At 45.1% G+C, this 20321-nt stretch overlaps 1 long non-coding RNA gene across 1 annotated transcript; it reads right to left on the bottom strand.

Annotated features, from left to right (window-relative positions):
- Nucleotides 1-3598: 3598 nt before the first annotated feature.
- LOC311443935 lies at nucleotides 3599-11934 on the bottom strand. Its single transcript, XR_014697569.1, has 4 exons — nucleotides 11905-11934; nucleotides 11118-11408; nucleotides 4337-4460; nucleotides 3599-4175 (listed from the first exon to the last, which is right to left on the bottom strand). It is a non-coding gene; the product is annotated as an uncharacterized lncRNA (long non-coding RNA).
- Between the last annotated feature and the right edge of the window lie 8387 nt (nucleotides 11935-20321).

Here is a 20321-nt window from a genome sequence, read left to right as displayed (position 1 = left end):
CTAGAAAAAAGGTATGCAAATGAGTAAAGGCACGGAGCAGCAGGGTGATGAGTAAAACTAATTAGAAAATGAGGCTTGATTATTCATGGACTTGACATATCAGAGAGCAGCTAATCAAAGGAATAATACAAGTTTGCATATTCTTTGTAACATGGGCATCAAAGCCCTCAAAGCCTCTCTTCTTGTCACTATGGCATCACCACTGCTTATTCCTAAAACCAAGCACACTCGATGAGAGCGTAACGTCTCACTCTGGATCACGCAATGCATCTAGGAGAGCTTGGAGTGTCCATAAGCATGTCTTTTTTTTTTTTTTTTCCAGCTATTGAACTCATCTAGCAGTTACCTCTCCCTATAGATCTTACCTTCACAAATACAAACATTGCTCTAAGCTCTTTGGATATATGGGGAACTGGACAGCCTTAAATTAATTATTTTTAAAAATTTAATTTATATTTTATTTATTTATTAATTAATAATTAAATAAACTTTGTAGAAATCACGCTTGGGACAATGGGCTTGGTAGGAGGTACATGCATAGCATTTGCTGCATGCATGAAGCTTTTAGAGGTATCTTTTTCCCAACACATGGCCTCAGAAACCATCCATCTAGGCTGCTCATTTCCACGAACCATCAATTGGAGCAGGCCAAAAGGCAGGCTGCCTTTCAAGTTTTGAGGTATAAATAGATTTTCCATTTTACACACAGGACTTAGTCCTGTGAAAGATTTCATAGGAGGACCTGATGAGGGGCTGGACATGTACCAAGCTTCCGGGCAGCAGTCAGACGCTGAAATAATCATACCACCTCATCACCACTGATTCTTATCCCAGCATGAAATTGGCTGAGAAACTGCTGAAACATCTAGTTCCCTTTTGATGAGGACAGCCTGGGACAACTCCAGGGAACGGGATCCATGGGGATGAAAGGATTCTTTCAAGTATGCCTCTGAATCAGTGGGAAAAGTGAGAAGTTGGGACGGCTGCACTACTACTCCTGCCACTGTTTACTTGTCTGAATAATTACAGTGATGGGTATATTAATTCCATCTGGCATCAGAGCCAAAGAGCAACCAGGCATTGAAAGAGATTACTGGTAGAGGTGTGTGAAGCACCCTCTTCAGAGGTGCTTATGAGCAGATTAGCAGGCATTAGAAAGGGTGTGAGCCAGCAAAGCACAGGGCTGCAGACCATATGGCCCAAGCAACATTTTGTGCCCTCTCCCAGGAACATATAGGGGCTGCTCTGCAATAGCAGTTTTGCCAAACACCCCTCCTTTCAAATATCCCCCCGCCCCTTCATTCATTCTTTAGCATGGACTTGCGTGCGGGCACAGGGCTGCGAGGCAAAGGACTGAAAATTGCACACACAAACCGTGAGGTCCCCACCACCTAGTGTATAATACAAACCTGGTGGCTCTGACCTACTTCAGATCAAAACCTGCAGCATTTGCCCAGTTGAGGTAGCTAAGAGTCTAACTCATATAATGTAGAGTGGTCTTCAGCAGCAGTTTCACACCAGAGAGAAAAGCTATAAAGCACTCACAATATTTGTTGCATCTTTCTAAAACCAAGAGGGAAATCATTTCATGTGGCTCTGAAAGGAGCAGTGGGAAAAGGGACAATATTACCGAATGTTATTTCAATAGACAGTCCTGTGTGGAGTAAATACAGTGGGATTTAGTCCAAAGGCATTCAAGAAATCTGAACAGTGTATGAAATCTGTCCTTCACAGTGAAAAATATACCAATTAATTACATTGGCTTTGAAAACGTCAGTTAAAGCAGTACCACCCTTTTGCCTGGACACTCTTCAATCTAAGAGTAGTTAATATCGATTTAACTTAATTTGGAGTCATTCTGTGTACAGATTGCACCTAGGATGCAGGATAAATATTTGCTTCTTAAAACTGATGCTGCATTCAGGCACCACAGTCTTGGGGGATTAACTTGCATGAGAGGGAATCACATGAAGAAGCAAAAAATCACAGGAAGGTCTTAAATTTCCACAGATGGGTTCTTGCAGTTACCTAATTTGCAAAATGAATGAAAAAAAAAAATAAATGAATGCAAAGTAAAAAGAATCCTGAGCATAATCAAATTAAAAAAAAAAAAAAAAAAAGGAAGCTTTGGGACCAGCTTCCTACATGGAGCCTTCCAAGCAGCAGCACTGACGCATCTTCAGGGAGCGATCTCATAGTCCAGTGAAACAAAGAAATGCTCCTTTCACAGTGAGGTTTTGCAAAAGCAGGTTTACCAGGGATAGCAAATAAATAATTTACAATTTATGAAGATGTGAAGATAAATTTTCTTTCTTTTATTTCAAAGCTAGTTTTGCAAGTTTCAAGAGTGTGTACAGCAAACATTCCCCCCTAAATAAAAATGAGGGACAAGGCAAGACTTTCATTTTCCAGATACGTAAAAGTATTCCTAAAAAAAAAAGTCACCTTTCTCTCTGTCTTCCTCCTCTGCCATCACAAATCCACAAGGAAACAGAATATCCATGCCATATTACAATGAAACTTCTGGAATAAAATAAAAATCAATATTTAAAATCTGGATGTTACCGCACAGATTTCAGCAGACAAACCCCAGCTGGGCTGTATGCAAATACAGAACATTGAGCACAACACTGTCTTGTTGCCTCCTGAGAATGTTTAGGGTTCACAGTATCACAACACTTTGCAATAACTAAAAGGAAAAAATAAAGAAAAAAAACAGGAAGCTTGAATTTATTCCTCCTGATCCCAGATTCTAGCCAGTTGGGTCAGATGGTCCCAGGGCCATGTTTTACCAGGGCTGGTCTTCTGGCTACAGCCTGTGGTTGCATTACCAGAGGCACAAGACACTCTTTGAATCCCGGCTTTGTGGGAGACATGCTTGCTGCCAGTCCTGCATGTGCGGTAGCTGCCACTTCTCCAGATTAAAATAGTAGCAGCTATTTTAATCTGCTGTTGGAATACAGCTGAAGAAATTCCTTGCAATGACTTTCTTCTCTTCCTAGCTGACTGAGCAGCATGGCAGGGAGGGCACATGCAGTTAGCAACCCCTGTCCAGGTCCATCCTTGCCCTGAACAAGAGTTGTATTTTGAGGAGCTGCTACAGATGGTACCCACTCTGTGCTGCAGTCACCCCTCCAGCCAGTGAGCAGTGCAGACTGCCTCCTTCTCTGTCTGAGCCTCCTGCTCAGCATTTTGAGGTAGGTTTGGGATGCTGCAGGCCCCCGGAAGGGGTGGCTGGGAACCAGCAGCAGCCCCACCACAGCTCTAGCTTTCCCTTTTCCCCCTGGTGTCAACCTGAGCAATTTGTCCTCCAGGCTGAGGGGTTGCACAAGCGAGCACTTGCCATGTGGTTTGTAAAATCTCACCCAAGAAGGCTTAAATATAAGGAGCTAACAGATGACCTCTTCCTTGTCTTGGGCCTTTGTTAACTGCTAATTGATCTAATCGGGAAATAACTGGACAGAGGAGAGAGGGTTAATGCTTTTGCTCCTGCTCAGCTGTGGGTGGCAGGGTCTGCTGGTGTTGCGTATGCACCATGCTGTACACAGATGCTGCATTACAGTACATTACAGTAACATGAATTACCTGTGCAAGGAAATGGTGAAGACAGCAATTATTTTATTGCATAGGACTGATTCCATTCCTTCTCCTGCCTATCTTCCCCTGTTAAGGATAAGTGACATGTAACAGTACAATGGTGTGCACTAAGGGGTGTGTGACAGCACCTCTCAGCATCAAAATTCAGCACATCTCCTACAAGGAAATGCATCCTCCAGCTTCACTGAACTTTTATGAACCTGACTAGGTCCCAGACTATATTTTTATATAGCAGTGGTAAATTCTTGTAGTTGTTTGTGTCTGAAAATACTTGTGAACAAATTGATACACTTCTGTACACTCTTCCAGACTACCTGATTGATGACTGTTCATATTCTTAGCAGACTGATCTTGGACAGCTTCAGACTTGGGGTCTCAGTCCATATCTAGCAAAAATCTCTTGGCTGAGGAGACTTGCCGCTGACTGTTGGACCAGCTCCATGCGCTTACGTGAGCTGAGGAGTTCCAGGAGCTCCCTCAAACTCTGAATTTTCAAAAGCTGAGGATATGACCCTGGATAAATTAATCTGCCAAAGAGCTGGGACTGCCAATTGGAGGCTGTGACACTAAACAGAACACTGTAACAAACAGAAGAAAAATAACTTATTGAAAATAGTATTTTCTTTCATGCAAAGAATCAAACTTTAAATGATCCCATCTGTCACTTTCATCTGCACCCTGTTCCATTGGCTGGATTTTGCTCATTAAGATAAATTTCAAGCCAGTAGATCATTTTTACCTTCAGGGCTTTGTTGAAATGTAGTGTTTGGGACTTCCTCCCCTCCTCCATTTTTGACAGACAGGACAGAGGAATACGCGTATTTCTCTTATGCTGCTTTGCAGTTGCATGAAATGGCTTTGACCTTCCAAAAGCAAAAACACCACGTTCAAATTCCTCCTCCTTTCCCCCATGGGATGAGGAGCTGGCCAAGCCCCTCCAATAAAAGTTTCCCATTCGACCTTGCATCATAAAACCCTCTTTTCTTTATTACTCCCTCTCCTCAAAGCTTCCCCAGCAAGCCTCCAGCCCTTTAAAAACTTGCGCTGGAGAGCTTCTATGTTGTGCAAATGGTTCAAATGCCTTTGTTTCTTCCCTGAAAAGACATAAAAGAGATTTGTTGGATTCCTTACCTCATAACCAAACACAACTATATACCGTGCACTTTGCATGTTACAGCTCCCCATGCTTTCCGCCCAAATGACTTATTTTACTGTAAGTGTAATTAAGCATTGGAATGGTTTCATGAGGGATGGAATAAATCATCTGCCACTTAAAGTCTTTAAATCAAGACTGGGTGTTTTCAGTGGGGTCCTGCTCCATGTCTGGAGCACACAGAGGCTCTCGCAGTGCATTTTCCTAACTGTATTTAATCACACGGTCATGGTCAGCCCGGGTATTGAGGAATTAGGGGATGGGCGGGATGGCCTTTGTCATGCAGGATGTAGGATTAGTTGGACTTAATGGTCTGTTTTGGCCTTTAAATCTATGAATAGAGAAAAAGGAAAAAGAAAAACAAAAAAAGAACAAAAGTCTCTATTATAGCCAGCATGTTTCTCCCTTCTGAACGCAGAGCCAGAGGGACTGCAGGCAGCTGGGGTTACAAATAAGTACCGGAGAAAACTAAAGCACCCCCGTGCCCAGACGTCTGCACCGACCCCCCTAAAGCCCAGGCAGCCTCATGCAGCCATACCCAGCAGCCCAAACCTGCTGGGATTTGCCGAGTTCTTACAGAAAACATGAGGCACGAGGCCATGCACAAAGCTTAACCGACTTTCACTTCTTTCCCCTCCCCCTTGATATCATTTATGTGTTTCAGAACTGTAAGTCTAATGCTTTTTCTATTCCTAAATTAAGCTAATTAAAATTTTAATCTGGTAGACATTATCTTATAGCATAATTAGAAGAGAGCTTATAGTGCAGTAGTTTGGTTGGTACAAATCCTTTTTGCTTCAAATTGTGTTTCATTAATTGAACGGAGCTTAGATAGGTGCTTGTAAGGCAATAAGCTAACTATCTGTTTTCAACGAAATACTTCATTTTCACAAGCAACTGTACCTGCTCTGACCCCGCGTGCTTTACACCAGAACAGTTTTCCCTTAGCAAAGCATAGATGACTGCACGCATTACAACCTGGGTATTTTGGGGGCTGAGGGCACCCCTTGCATGCACCACTGTAGACTGAGTCTGTAGCAAACACTAATGATCCTCTCTGGTAAATGACAAACACAAATTCTGCCCACTGATTGGATGATATTATCTTCTTAACCATGGGTTATTGTATAATTAATTACTCCCAGAGCTTTATTAAGTCCCCAAGAATCTTTCTATAGACGAGACTGGTATTACTCTGCCATACATTTTAAAGAGATTACTGTTAATTAATTAAACTCTTCTGCATACCTAAAACTCAGCTAAACCCTCTATTGTGCCATCTGCTGTCATTTCAGACATGTAGGACTTTCAAACTCCCATAGAAATATTAACAGATTAATGATCTCTACTCAGATATAAAACAATTTCAAAAATAAAATGCCTTCCTACACTTGCAGCAGTGCCCTGCATGGAGAGGGTGTCAGGAGCTGCCCAGGGCATGGCAAGAGCCCTTCCCATGGGCTGTCATCCCACGGGGAGAGAATTTCCCTCTGGGGGTAACGATCTGGTGCTTTCCAAAGACACTAAATTCCCTGAAAGTGTAAATAAAACATTAAACCACAATTTATCTACTCCTGGGACTAAGGCACCCAAAACGGTTAGCATAAATCACTTGGAACATTTATGATCTACTGACAGATTTCCCTCCTAAAATTGGAGCCCGACACATGTAAATCTTCACAAACGCTCCTCCAGAGTGGAGCCACACAGCAGCAGAGCCGACACGGAGTGCTGGGCTGACATCCTTCCCATAGCCCACACTGTGCAGGTGGGGCACAAGCGATGCTTGTTGAAAGCAGAGTGCCACCCCTAGCCTTTTCACCCTGCGTGGTGTCACCATCCCTGGACACAGCCACCAGATCTGCACAGGAACCTGCACAAGGTCTGAGACCAACAGGGCCAACAGATGAGCTAAGGGCTCTTGTGGCTACCAGAACACAGTGAAGAAAAATGCTAGTAATGAGTCCAGCCTTCCAGCTGGCCAAGACACACTAGCTGGAGAACTTTTTGTCAGTAAACAATTTACAGGAAAAAAAAAAGAAAAAAAAAATAGCTTTTTTGTCAAGAACATTTCCATGCAGCAAGAATCCCTTGGATAAGAAGTGCAGTTCCCCCCCCCCCCCCCCCAATGAAAATAAACTAATTCAAGCATAAACATTCTTGGTTTTCTACAAAAACATACATAAAAACTTACAGGAGTATGTGAAAGCGCTATTTGTTCATTTCTCAGGTAGCAGCTGCTTCTGAAAATATGAATATTTTTAGCAGAAGGTTGCAATGAATGTTAAAAAAAAATGAAAAAAAAAAGAAAAAAAAAAGAAAAAGAGCAGTTTCCACCCAGCTCCCCTTCAGGAGATTGTTTGGGATGAACAGTACAACACCAGCTGGTTCACACCCTGCACATTTTCAGCAGGGTCTCCTGTGCAGCAGCCACCTGTGCAGGGATGCTCAGCTGCATTTGAGATTGCAGGGATATGCTCACAGCATGGAAGCAAGCTGTAAGGCACAGCATGCCCAGAGAAAGCTTGCAGCATTGTTGGAAGCTGGGCAAGATCCAAGGAGCTCCCATCTCACCAAGCTGAGCTTGGGTGCTCACCTGCTCATTCAGATCTTGTTTGGAAATAGGCACACTATTGCTCCACAGCTCCAAACAGATAGTGCTGAAGCAGGATCACTTTCTTAACCAATAACTCACTTCCAGAGTACTCAGTAACTCTGCACAAGGTGAGTCCCAGCAGCCCTCCCTGTTTGATTTGCACACTGGTTTTGTTCAGGATGCGGTCCCTGCATTGCCACCTCTCCAACACTGGCATTTTCCAGGCTGGCAGCCAAAGGGATGCTTAGGCAGACATTCATGCAGACGGAAAGCTAAATCTGGTTTGTGTTACACTTGCTCCAAGAGAGGCTGGATGGAGAGCAGTGGCTCAGACCTCTTGCCTACATGCAAGCCAACACATCACTCAGACATGGAGAGTTTGTTTGCACTTTCTGGTAAATGCCATTTTTTTGCAATGAGTGTACCACCATGCTTGTGGAAGGGAATGGTCTCAGCTGACACCAAACCCACCACCTTCCTGCCAGCATTGCCTCTATAGGTGCGCCTCTCAGTAAGGTGCTGATGGATCTGTCTGTACATTCTTGACAGTCAATACACAACATGCATCTGTTATGAAGCAAAAGGTTCACACCCCATTGTACCACCCTTCTTGAATACCCTTTCAGGGCCACTGAAGCATGGGATCACAGCACTGTTGGTGGGGAGGGACCTCCAGAGTCTCTAATCCACCCCTCCACACCCCAAGCAGGGCTACAGCCAGCACTAAATGAGCTTGGCCACAGCTTTGTCTTGCCAGGGTGTGAAAACGTCCCAAGATGCAGATGCCACAACCTCAGCAGATAACCAAGGATACACCTCTATCAAAGGGAAAAAAGCCTTTCCTAACACCCAGACTGAGCCTCCTGAGCTGCTGTTGCCCCTTATAACATCGTTTACCATTACCAAGAAGAGTCCAGCTCCATTTTTTCTGCGTCTTCCCCGTAGGTAGCTGTAGGCTGCTACTAACTCACCCTTTCACCTGTCTAATCGAGCTCAGCCCATCAGCCAGACCCTTGCAGGCCAGCCATCTAAGCCCCTAAACATGTCCACAGCCCTCCTCTCCAGTTAAACTGGGATCAGATAGATATGGCAGTACAGGTCTAGATCTTGTTCAGTGCTTCACAGCACAAAACCCACTCCCTTACAGGCAGCCAAGCAAGAACTATCCAAGGCCACCACCAAGCGTGGCACAGGGACCTCCCACATCTTCCCTGACAGCAGCTCTGAGGCATCCAAGTGAGGCAGGCATAAAATAGAGACCACTCAGTTATGATTTTCCCATTCACTGAGCTGTCTGAAAGCTGCAGCTTGGGTAGACATTAAAGTAGCTACAGCCTCCGGGGCTCAGCAGATGCTCGCTATGTGGTGGCATCCCACCATGTCCTAAAGCATTCACAGCCTCCAGCCTGAGTAAAGTCCTCCCTACCCATTTAACTGCTTAGTTTACATGGCGAAACAGCTCTGCCAAATGTCTTTGCATCACACCAAACAAGCTTGCCTCAGATTTCAGTGTGATTTGTAATCAGTGCATCAGCCATCAGAAGTGGGTTATTAAAATATCTGTCATGATGAACAATGTAAAATAAATGCAGATAAATTGTATTACTCTGGGTCATTTAGCTTTAAGTGCAACAGTCTCTGTATTTTTTTTGCCACTTAAGCGATATGCAGCATGAAACAGCACAAATAAATACAGATGTAGAGAACATTAGATACACTTTGTAAGAGCAAATTATGCACGTTCACATTTCATTCTAGTTAGATCAAAATTAGATGGTTTTCCTCCATTATCTCAGTGGATACACTAAAAGCCAGTGATTTATGAAAGAAACCGGTGTGAATGCCATTATAATTGATTAACCTAAGAGACTGGTGACCTACTTATAGGTATACAAATATGATTATAATTGTGCAGTAAGTAATTGAATGTTCTGCAGGACTTCTTTATAATGTGACTGTAATGCATAAAAACAAGAGGGAGACAAAGGGCTTCAACCCTGTGCAGTGAGCTGCAATCCTAGGAGAGGTGCTGAGAGCTTTCTGCTCCTGTCGAGGTGGATAGGTGTTGAGGCCTTGCAGAATCAACCCCCTCCTGAACAGCAGCGTTTCCCATCAATAGACTATCACTTGGACAAGAGTCTCCAGCACACTTCACAGCTGGGATAGCTTCTGACACATTAGGCAGATCTCATCATCTGGGAGATGCTGTGCACAGACCCCTCCCAATTCACCGGTGCTGGAGCACTTTATCAAGTATTTCCTTTAGGTCAAGAAAGGGGGAGAGACAACTCCTGAAAACACGCAGCTACTAAATGAAGCTGTGGGTCTGTATTTCTAAACCATTCCTTTGCAATGAAAGTCAGCACTGCTGCAGTGGGTTTGGGAATCTGCCAAACTTCGGGTCTCTACCAGCTGTGACTGAGAGCCCACTGCAGCTGCCACGTCTGCTAATGGGTATGAGCATCCGTGCTGCCTGTTTTACAGTCACAGACAGAACACAGAAAAGCACAAGAGCATCTCTCTGCCCCCCAAGGTTTGCCATCCACAAACAAGACAAGGGGCAACAGATGGGGACAGTCCCCATAGGCTGGCAGCTCATGGGTTGAAGCCTAAAGACCTCACCTAAACCATGCTTACGGTCTCCCAGTACCTCAGCAACACACATACCACTAGACCATGTACCAGTATCACCCGTTGCACTGCTGCGGAGGCTCTCACGGCATTGCGTGTCACGCATTTCCCTGCATCTTCTACTGCCAGTCACTTCCTCTGACTTAATTTCTCTGAACTCTTCTGCATGGAGACAGGCAGCAGAGCTAACCTCTGACAATGACACACACACTAGCTCTCCACAGAGCAAAATTCCTGATTCCTAATTTGAGTGACTAAATATACTGAAGCCCAGTGATGAATTATTTAAAATCTATACAAATTTTGATGCTATGCACAGAATTAGACTCGAACACACCCCTGCAATCATGAGTCTCTCTGCCTAAAGCTCCACCATGGAAAAGCATCCATTTAAGCCCCCTGGGATAAATGATCTGTTACAGCTCCCTGGACTAGAAACCCTGGAGATGATGTGGAAGCCAGGACTTGGTAGGATGGGATTGAGTTAATTAGCACTGTGTCTGATGAGAGCCATAACAGCATAATGAAACAAATGAATATAAGCAGTCTAAAATGACTCCAGTGGATTGATGGGTGCTTGCTGCTGGCTGTGGCATGGGTCAGGACCATGACAGTGTGTGCAGGGCAATGCATTGCTCACTCTGAAGGAGACAGGTGGGGAAGAGGCTGCTAGTAGGGTCACTGGGGGCCTGCAAGACCTTTGTGTGACAAGCTGGGGACAGACAGGTGAGAAGCATTGCTAGCAGCCCCTTGCCACCAATGCATACCCTGCTCAGCATCAGCCCTGCTTGTGGAGAGTCAGAGCCACCAAGCCCAAAGTACCTGTGTAGGGCTAGGTCACGTCCAGCATGCAGCTCCTGCAAAAGCAACAGTCAGGGATGCACTGTAGCACCAGGAGCACCTGGCTCCCCATAGATAACCACTGCATTGGCTGAAGGTGTCCCATTGCTGCTGAGGAGCCCTGGTAGGGTTCATAGGACCCCCCCCCTCCAATGCATCCTGCCCCAGCCTCTTGTTAAGCTAACACTGGCTATGACCGTGCTCTGCCCTGCAGAAAAGTAGTACATTGACCCCACTGCAAAGCACAGATTTAAGACACGTCCCAGAGAAGAGCATGCACCCCACCTCTTGAGGAGTTACCTCTAAATTGTGCACACGAGTGACTCGATGAAGATGGCTGCGCTTGAATTCTGCATCCATCCTTTCAGATGTCAACAGCCGCCGAGGGGTGACTGGCAGGTTCTGCTTTTTCTGTGCGTTTTGCATTCCTTTCCATATTCAGGTGTCTGGAAGATGAATACATCGACCACAGCAATGCTGTATTTGGGAGAGGTGTTGGCTTCTCAAGAGTAAATAGTTCAGGAGATTTTTGTCGTTGGCATGAAAATACTGACACTGCCTGCATGGATAGCTCTGTTATCATGCCTCAGGCTGGTAAAGAAAGCATAAGGAAACAGAGAAAGCCACAAGTCAGACCTGTACTTTACAGCAATCAGGCTCATCCTTTTAATTTTCAACCTTCTCAAAGCCTAACTTTGACCAAAATGAATTAGTAAAGGACAGATAGAGCTGCCAAGTTGCAGTATTTTTTTGAAGCAGAGAGATGTCTCCTAGCTTGACCAACTATTTCAGCCACCAAACATAACATGCATTAAAGTAACAAAGGATTACAATGCAGAAGAGCATGCACTATTTTTAGCCCATATACAGTCCTATATCTATGTCCACCACAGGGAACTGGAGCTGTGTGCAGCTGATGTATCTAGCCCTGAGCACAGCCTATCTACCAAAAACTAGAAAGAACTGCTGGGGACAGATAGTGACTATCAGCTGAGCTATTAAAATGATACCTGCAATTTTGCTTAAACAAGAGAAGTAGCTATAAAAAAAGAACACCCTGACTCTCTTTATCCTCTCTGTTTCAGACCTCTGCTCCTTCCAATTGCAACTCTGCAAATATAAGTGTAGTGACCAGCCTGATAATATGGACTGTGGGGCCAAATGAATCTCTACAGGGAGCACCTGTGCCCCTCTCATTTCCTCCACAGACAACAGCTGCTCCTCCTTCCTAAGTGCTGCTTTGAGCAACTGACCTGCAGTGAAATAATCCCAGCTTCAAGTCTGTTGCAGAAATTAAAAATGACTTGCTTTTAGTTGGATGCAAGGCTTACTAATTACCCAGCAGTATTTGGGTGGCAAGTTTGCCACATGAATAATTGCATGTCCACAAAAGTGTTCCACTGGTAGGATTATTAGCAGGAAAACAGGAATTCAGTTGGAAAGCATTAATAAACCTTGAAGACAACAGCAATTATGGTGATTGATCCACTATCCAAGTGTACACAACTCCTGCAGGATAGAGGAGCAGAAGATGTTGCACAAGAAAGCGTGTTCTGAGAGCTGGGAAGGAAGGCAGGGTTGTTGTAGAGGTCAGGGATAAAAATTGGCACTGTCACATTCAAAGGGTTTAAAAAAAAACCCCACACGTTTCTTTTCCGAAGCGGACTCAAAATTAGATCATTTTACTAGTCTGCAGCATTTGCTACTTAGGCTGTTTCTTGCTTTCTTATACTTAACATGGGCAATGGAAGCAGAAGAGGTTTGTGTGCATCACAGGGCAATTGCTGTGTCTGGTTTCCCAGGACCAGCGGAAGCTGCAATGCAGAAACTGCAGATGCCCCAAGGAATAGGCTCAAATATGCCCAGTGCACTGCTGCTTCTGTCCCTGGAGAGAGATAACTACACCAAATTGCTTCCAGGGCTGAAGGAAGAAATGCCAAGAATTTCTGCCCCAGGGAGAAGAGTGAGAACCAGCCCTGCAGACTCTGAGGTCAGTGCAGGAGGTGCTCCAGGCATGGAGCAGAAGTTCCCCTGCAGCCCATGGGTCCCACATGGAGCAGATCTCCATGCTGCAGCCTGTGGGTACTACAGCAGAACAGATCTCTGCACTGCAGCCCCTCCTTTGAAGAGCAGGAGTAAGGGAGCACTTGTGGTGGAGTTTAGCTGCTCATCAGGGTGAAACCACCACATCAGGTCCCACTCCCAGATCTTGGATTTCCTCCTGTGCTACACAACAGGGGGGTCTCTCTCTGCTGCTGGTGGGGGCGGCTCATGGTGCTCATCTGCCCATGCTGATGCCTCTGCCACACTCCTCCACCCAGGCCCACCACTGTGGCTGGGTGCAGCCTGTGATCCGCCCCAAACTGATCTCATCACAGCATTACAGTTCATGCCAAGCTACGCTATAGGGTGTTGAGCTCATTGCAGTATTTTTCCTTCTGAAAGGAAACAAAAACAAACTCTCACCAGTTTATTATTTCAGCTAATTATATGAACCAACAGTATTTCATCTAAACCATTTTAGGAAAATAATTGGAGAACGTTCGCAAAACCCAAGCAACCATTTTTCTCCTGCCAGGGTGGCAGATGCAAACATAAAGTGTAACATGTCCATACATCTCCAATCTCAACTTCTTATGAAACAAAATAAAAGCAATCTGGTTGTGAACTGATCCAAAGCAAATACAATATTTCAGAACACTCCACATTTAGTTGGTAGGGTTGATTTATATAATGCAATCTAAGGACCAGTGTGCAAATATGAGGGGAAGACTATTTCCCCTTCACACTTTCTTACCTCACAGACATTGTTTTTGTTCTGCATGCAAGTGAGGAGCCCTTGGCCTGCACAGCAGAATCCTTTGAAGGATGAACACTTGACAGGTTTCTATGGTACTCCCAAAAAGGGTTGTTTTATGAGCCAGAGGTTCTCATTGTCATATATAATACTCTGACATTTATTGTGGGATCCATGAGATAATCACACAGCAGTCTTCGAAATGAGTGTTGCTGAAAGCATTCCCTGCCTGACTTCAATTAACAGGTGCTATCTCTAGTCCCAGTTTACAGATGGAGAGAGAAGGAATGAAAGGGCAGCATCTTCCTCAGCGCAGCTCTACGTGCAGGCTGACCCTCAGTGCTGGCAGCCTGTGGGCCACCACCGAGCCCAGGACACTGAGACCCCATGCAGCAGCCTTGCCTTCATCACCCACTCTCTTATGTGCAAAGAGCTCATTTGTGTCTGAGGTTTCTGCCTCCCCTGTTTTGAGGAAGTGTTGCTCCAGCCATCGTTGCTGTCCCATTACTAGATTTCATGGTTGGTTTCCAAGATTTAGCGGCTTTTCAGCAGGCAAAACTCCTTGGGTTCATGGCACTACAGTCCTACTTAAAGATAATTGCCAAAGTAAATCAGAAACAAGGGGCAACCTAATAAAAACTGGAAATCATATGCTTTAAAAGTGAAATAATAATAAAAAAAAAAAAGCGGGGGGGGGGGGGGGGGGGTGGTGCGGAGAAGAAATGCTAAAAGGATAATTGCATTTTTCAGTAAGGAGGCCATTGGAGGATTTCCAAAAACAGTTCAGTCCCAGTCCTCAGTTTGCTCTGTTAAACCTTGATCCTTCATTTTGGAATGAGTCTAAGCATCCATTCCGCGGGGACCTGCAAGCTTTCTGAATGCAATCCTCCAGCTCTCCATCGTGGACTGCTGGCAGGAGGGATGCCAACACCTGCTCCAGAGGCTGCTGCTGCTGCCTTGGGCAGGAGCCACTCCAGGCCCTTTCCCAGCTTAACCCCACTCATGCCCCCTTCTCTGGGAGAACCAAAGCTGCATGTTGCTCCAAGGCCATGCACAGCTGCGTTGCTGCGTTATATCCAGGCTCTCTCAATGTCTGGGCTGCAGTAGCCTCACAGTATTGCAGGCAAGCGTGAGACATCACCAGGCTGGGCTTGCTCTAACTTACACCTCCCAGGAGTGAGGGAGGTCAACAAGAATAAACATAAATGCGATGTTTTCTTTGTTGCTTTCACCTTGTTCCCAACAGTTACATATGGCTGTGTCTGCACACAAGGGTTGTGAGGAGTGCACTCAAGGGTCTGCATCCCAGGGTACCTGCATTTCATGAGCAAGTCAAAACAGCCACGCCATGAATTAATGGCAGATCTTATGGCAATGCCAATAAACAGAGACGCTAATTAATACCCGCTCATAATTCAATTCATTTAGGACTCAGATTGCTAACCAAAGCTCTACTTCCCCCACATCCGGCTGTTGCAGACCTTCGAGCAAGGCTGGATGTTTTCTGGCTGCTCCCTGGGCAGCGAGCTGCAATGTGAGCTGATTTACTGTCGCTCTGCCGGCAGCTGGGCTGGGATTCACGCAACGTTCAAGGCCTTTTCTGCAATGAAATACGCCTGACGTGGAGGTCAAGCAAACTGTGCTGTGTTGCATTCATAAGCATTCTTCAATTAGCACTGAAGACTGTCTGCGGTCTCACAGTTCAAATATTGAAAGTCTGAGGGTTGTTCGAGGTCGAGCATGGCTTCAGCTAGGGCCTAGCCCTCCATTTATTTTTTAAACACTGACTTGTCTGCCATCTTTATTTACGATAATTAATACTCCCGTAATGCAGACTCTCCCTGGACCTGTTCTGGGATTTGCTGTACTCCTTGTTCTTGTGCTGAGTAGTGTTTGCCCACCAAAACACAGACATGTCTTGATGACTTGCATTTGCAAAGGCCCATTCTTTTTCTTATAGAATTAATATTATCAGCGCAGAAATTCCCCTTCTTGTTCATGGCAGAGTGGCCCACTCCACTCCAGATGAAAATGTGGATCATTCCATAATTACACACTGGTCTGTGTTGAATAAGCCTGCTCAAATGCTATTTTAGTTCTGTGTGGCCAGACTTTATCAGATGTATTCTATCTAGAGGAAGTCGCATCACAAATAAATAACTTCAGTGGTACATGGGAGTGTTTTAAAAGCAAATTATTTGACGACTATTCCCCTTTCTTCTTCTCCTTATTCAGCCAGTTTATAGGGCCATTAACGAACGCAGCCTGAGCTAAAAGAGTGGATTTAGAAATGAATAGACAACCTTACTGCTCTTCCACTTCATGAAGTTTTATTTTGAGCCCCTTCCTTCTTGTGCCCTCTGGAGACTTCATGTGCTGCAACATCTTGCGAGTCTGCTGCCAGCCCAGGAGGGTGGACAGGCAATGAGCTCCTCACAAGACAGGGGGCTTTCCTGGTGCCTGCTCCTTGCTGTAAGCACAGTGTTGCCAGCCTCCTTGTGCACCACTTACACCTCACTTCCTCGCACACACCCATCGATGCCCCCAGTGCTCCCCTGTGGTGAGGCCAGCCAACACTAGATCCGGCCATAGGTGGGAAGGACCATGCCACACTCTCAGGCTGATCAGCAAAGATGCATTTCCCTCCCCAGTGACACCAGTTGTGCAGACCACAGGCACCGGTTCTCCCCACAAGGTTGCATTTTTCATTGCCCGCGGTCCCTTCCTGATGCAAGTATGACAAATGCCAGAACTCTTCAGCTATTTTCCTCTAGGAGAATTAAAGTTTTAATGATTAACCTTTATAAATTATAACAGCAATGCTCTAAATAATAAATAGTTTCTGGCCAGGTCTAGCCCTCTGAGCTATTATTCTCCAGCATGATATGCTGAGCCCCCATCTGCATTTATTTTCCATACTGTATTCAAGTCCTCTTATGTCATTGAGATAAGCAGTCAGGAGATATGTGTTTTCCAAAATGATGTCCTCATTCATCATTTCTTCCTCGCTGCTCAGCCTGATTACATTTAATTCAAGAAGAAAGAAGCCTTGCCTGGGCCCACTGAGCATATAAGGTTAAAAAAGCAATGCAAATGAAGCAATGGCTTCCTGGAGAAATGGCTACAGAAAACAAAATAACAGCATCCCTTATCAGCACCGGGACTGTGTACTCTCTTCCTCATTTCAGAGAAAACTCAGAGCACAAATGACCCATTCATCAAGATCAGCAGGTACAATTCTGCTTTAAACACGTATGCACAGCAGCAACCACCCTCTCGATTAATGGGGAAAGAGCTTTGAGCCTTAATTTCATCTGATATTAATGCAAAGCTTAATTACAAATACAGATAGGGGAGTAAAAGCTTACTGCAGCCTGAACCCTTTCCAGAGACACTTGGCTCAGGGAGAAATATCCTTTGTTTCTACAAGTTCTTTGTCGCAGTATTTGGCCGCTCCAGGATACATCAAGGAAAAATAATGCCAAAATGTGCCTAGGCACAATGTGGCACTGAGCAGTGGCTTTGTACAGTTTGAGGAAGGATTCCAGGTCACATTGCACACACACACCCCTTTGCTGGGAATGCCCAGGCTACAGCCTCTGGCACAGCTGCTGCTTGTCCCCACACTGCTCAATGGCAAAGATGATACTGTTGGGAAGCATGCATGGCACAGAGAGGGACTCAGCTCAGCATGGGGTATCCACATATGATGCCGACAGAAATGGGTGTTGTGGATGCTGGCGGATGCACAACTCTGTGGGGCAGCAGCAATGGCCCCCTCAGGTTCACTCAATGAGCTGGGCTGACTTCTGCAGAGCCAGGCTGGCACCCACACGGTTACAGAAGGAATTTCCCACTAGGCAAGACAGCTAGCATATTTGCTCTCATCAGACTTCAAAGAAATGCCAAAGGAGCCAGGGAAATGAAACACATACTGAGCCAGCCAAATGGGCAAATAAACACAGGCAAAAAAAGCTAGAGCCTCTGATCAAATGAACTCAGACCAAAACTCCGGATTTAAAATGGGAATTAAAAGGGTCTTAAAGAGCTGGGCAGCTTCCCAGAACATCCAGAGGGCAGCAGATCTGCAGTTCCAAGAAGGTCAGACAGCAAACCCAGGAACTGAGCTGTGTCCCTGGCATGGCCACGACCTGGGATTGAGCCCATGGACACATTAAAAGTGCATTTTCTTACTGAAGAAAACTGTTTCACAGAAAAACCCTATTTTAGGATAAAGGCGACAGGGGTTATTAATAGAACAACTGCATAACTCAGCTTGCATTAAATGCAAATGATCAGAGACAGTTTTTAGAACTGGGACCATTTTTCCAAATGTGCATTTGAAATAGCTCGCCAAGATGTTCTGAGTTTCCTAAAGCTCCCCCAAGACTGTGACATAGCCATCAAACAGGGTGCCAGCTGCATTACCTATTTTCCTGATGTTTTGCTCACAGTGCCCCATGAATGCTTTTGAAACACAGCCTCAAAGAGACTGAGATGCCTAGTTCCCATTGTAGCAGCTTTGAAGAATAATTCATCCCAATTTGTTTCCTGTCCTTCAGCATGGTTCAAACTCACGCTGTTATTCATAGGCTTAGAGTTTTGCCCAACAGCTATGGCAGTGAAATTCTTTCCAAGTGGATGATGGGTCCTGACCCATAATTTGCATTTAAAAGTACACCTCTCTGTTCTCCTGGGACATCTCCTAAAGGCTCCTGTGACCAGACAGGCACTGGATAGGTACAGGTCCAAGAGAAAAACATGCGAAAGATTGGGAAAAATCTATGCTTCTGCACCTGAAGCAGATGGGCACCTTATTTGGGTTGACTGCATGTCTGTAAAAACTCAAAACACAACAAAAATAAATGTGCAATAATAGGAAGACACCTCTTATTCAATCCCACATAATACAAGTAGTCACGAGCTGAATGGAAAACCAAGCAGAAGATTTTTATAGCGGAGACATGTCTGGGAGTAAGAAACCACCGCATCATCCAAGAAATCTTTTCAAATAAGCAGCAGAGTTACTGGGGACACACCCAGTGCACAGGCAGGGGTCTTATGCTATGGAGACACGAGGCACCTCTAGGGACCCAAAAAAGAAAATGGAGCTGGGAGAGAAGCAACCCATGACCTGTCGCTGCTGGAACCTGCCTGGGTGAATCAACACCGGATTCAGGCTGCCCTCTCAGAGGCACCAGTGATACACGCACCTAGGGGAGCAGGGCAGCTGACCACTCTGCCCTGTACAACAAGCTCGGACAGCAAGGGAGGGAGGTCATGTTATCCGTTTGAAGCTACAGAAGCAGGCAAAATGTAATTATAATCACCCAAGCTGGAGTTCTGCCAGGACATCAGGGCTAATGGTCTTGCTCTTGCAAAAGTGCCATGGGATTTTTCAAATGATCACAAGTGGTCAGGACCTCGGTTTCACATCTCATTTGGAAGATAATGAAGAAGTCTCCCATTTATTTTTTGGTCCTAAGGGAGGTAAGGACAAATTGACTATGTCAAAGGGTGTGAGGATTTAGAAATGCAGATTCTTTTGTTGGAGAGGTGACTGGTAGCTCTGAAAGCCAGGAGGGATGGCGGAGGGAAAACAAGGAGCAAGGAGGAAGCACGTGTGATTTCCTATGACTCCTGCTAGTGCCTCTGCTTTTTCTGAACGTGCCATGACTCCAGTGACATTGCTGAAAGGAAGGTGAATCTTTTTTCATATGAGTTATTCCTGCTGTAAAATATATTTGGAGGGAATGAGTTTTATAAAGCTATCTCTGAGATAATTGGCAAGGATACTCCACTCTCCCGTGAAGGTTATGAGTGGGTTACAAGAGGGTCTTCACTTTAAACTTGGAGCAATGAGAAATTAATAGATCTTACAGTGTCAGTCCCAAGGCAGAGGATCATGATAAACTGGAAACAGGCAGAGAGGCTCTCTAAGTTACAGAGGGGGGAAGAGAGATGTATCAGACCCCTGGGAGTTACACAAATTCAAACCGACACCTCTGCTGAACACAAACATGGTGATTGCCAATAAAAGGTCAGTGTGATTGGAGAGGCAACAGATATTACCTTGCCCTCTGAGGAGAAGCAAGCGCAGTGTCTCTAGAGGCTCTGCGTGCTGCTGGGCTGGAGTACGGAGCTCTGCCCTGGGAAGCTACTCCATCAGCAGCATTGGCAAGCGCTGTCTTTTAAAGTGAAAGCTGCTGTGCACATGGAGGATGATTTCATTCTTTCCAGAGATAATTATTTTCATATCTAAATCCTTTGCAAGGCATACATTGCATACATTGTCTCTCTTTTTTTTTTTTTTTCTTCCTACCAGGAGCATAAGAAAAAGTGATCACACTCTGGAAAACTGTAGAGAAGGGTTTGGACAAAAGAAAGAATTGGCAAGGGCTGTTCTGGAAGGTCATTACGTGGATATTGGCTGGTGTATAGATGGAGCTGCCTGAGCGGAGAAAGAACTGGCTGCGTTATCGATGAGAACGAGTAGTTAAATGAAAGCAGTTTGGGTTGCAAAGCATAGACTGCCATTGAGATCAATACTGGAATCAGTTTAATTAATTTGTATGATCAATAACCTAGAAAGAGGAAGGCACAGACCAGCAATGCAATTTGTTCACAATACAAAACAATCATGGCAGAGCTGTCAACATGCAGGGCAATGCCTCCAGCTCAGACCAGGAGAAGCAATGTGCATGCAA

Source organism: Aythya ferina (genome assembly GCF_964211825.1).
Source record: "Aythya ferina genome assembly, chromosome: 13".
Lineage (NCBI taxonomy): Eukaryota > Metazoa > Chordata > Aves > Anseriformes > Anatidae > Aythya > Aythya ferina.
This window is presented reverse-complemented; position numbering and strand designations above follow the sequence as displayed.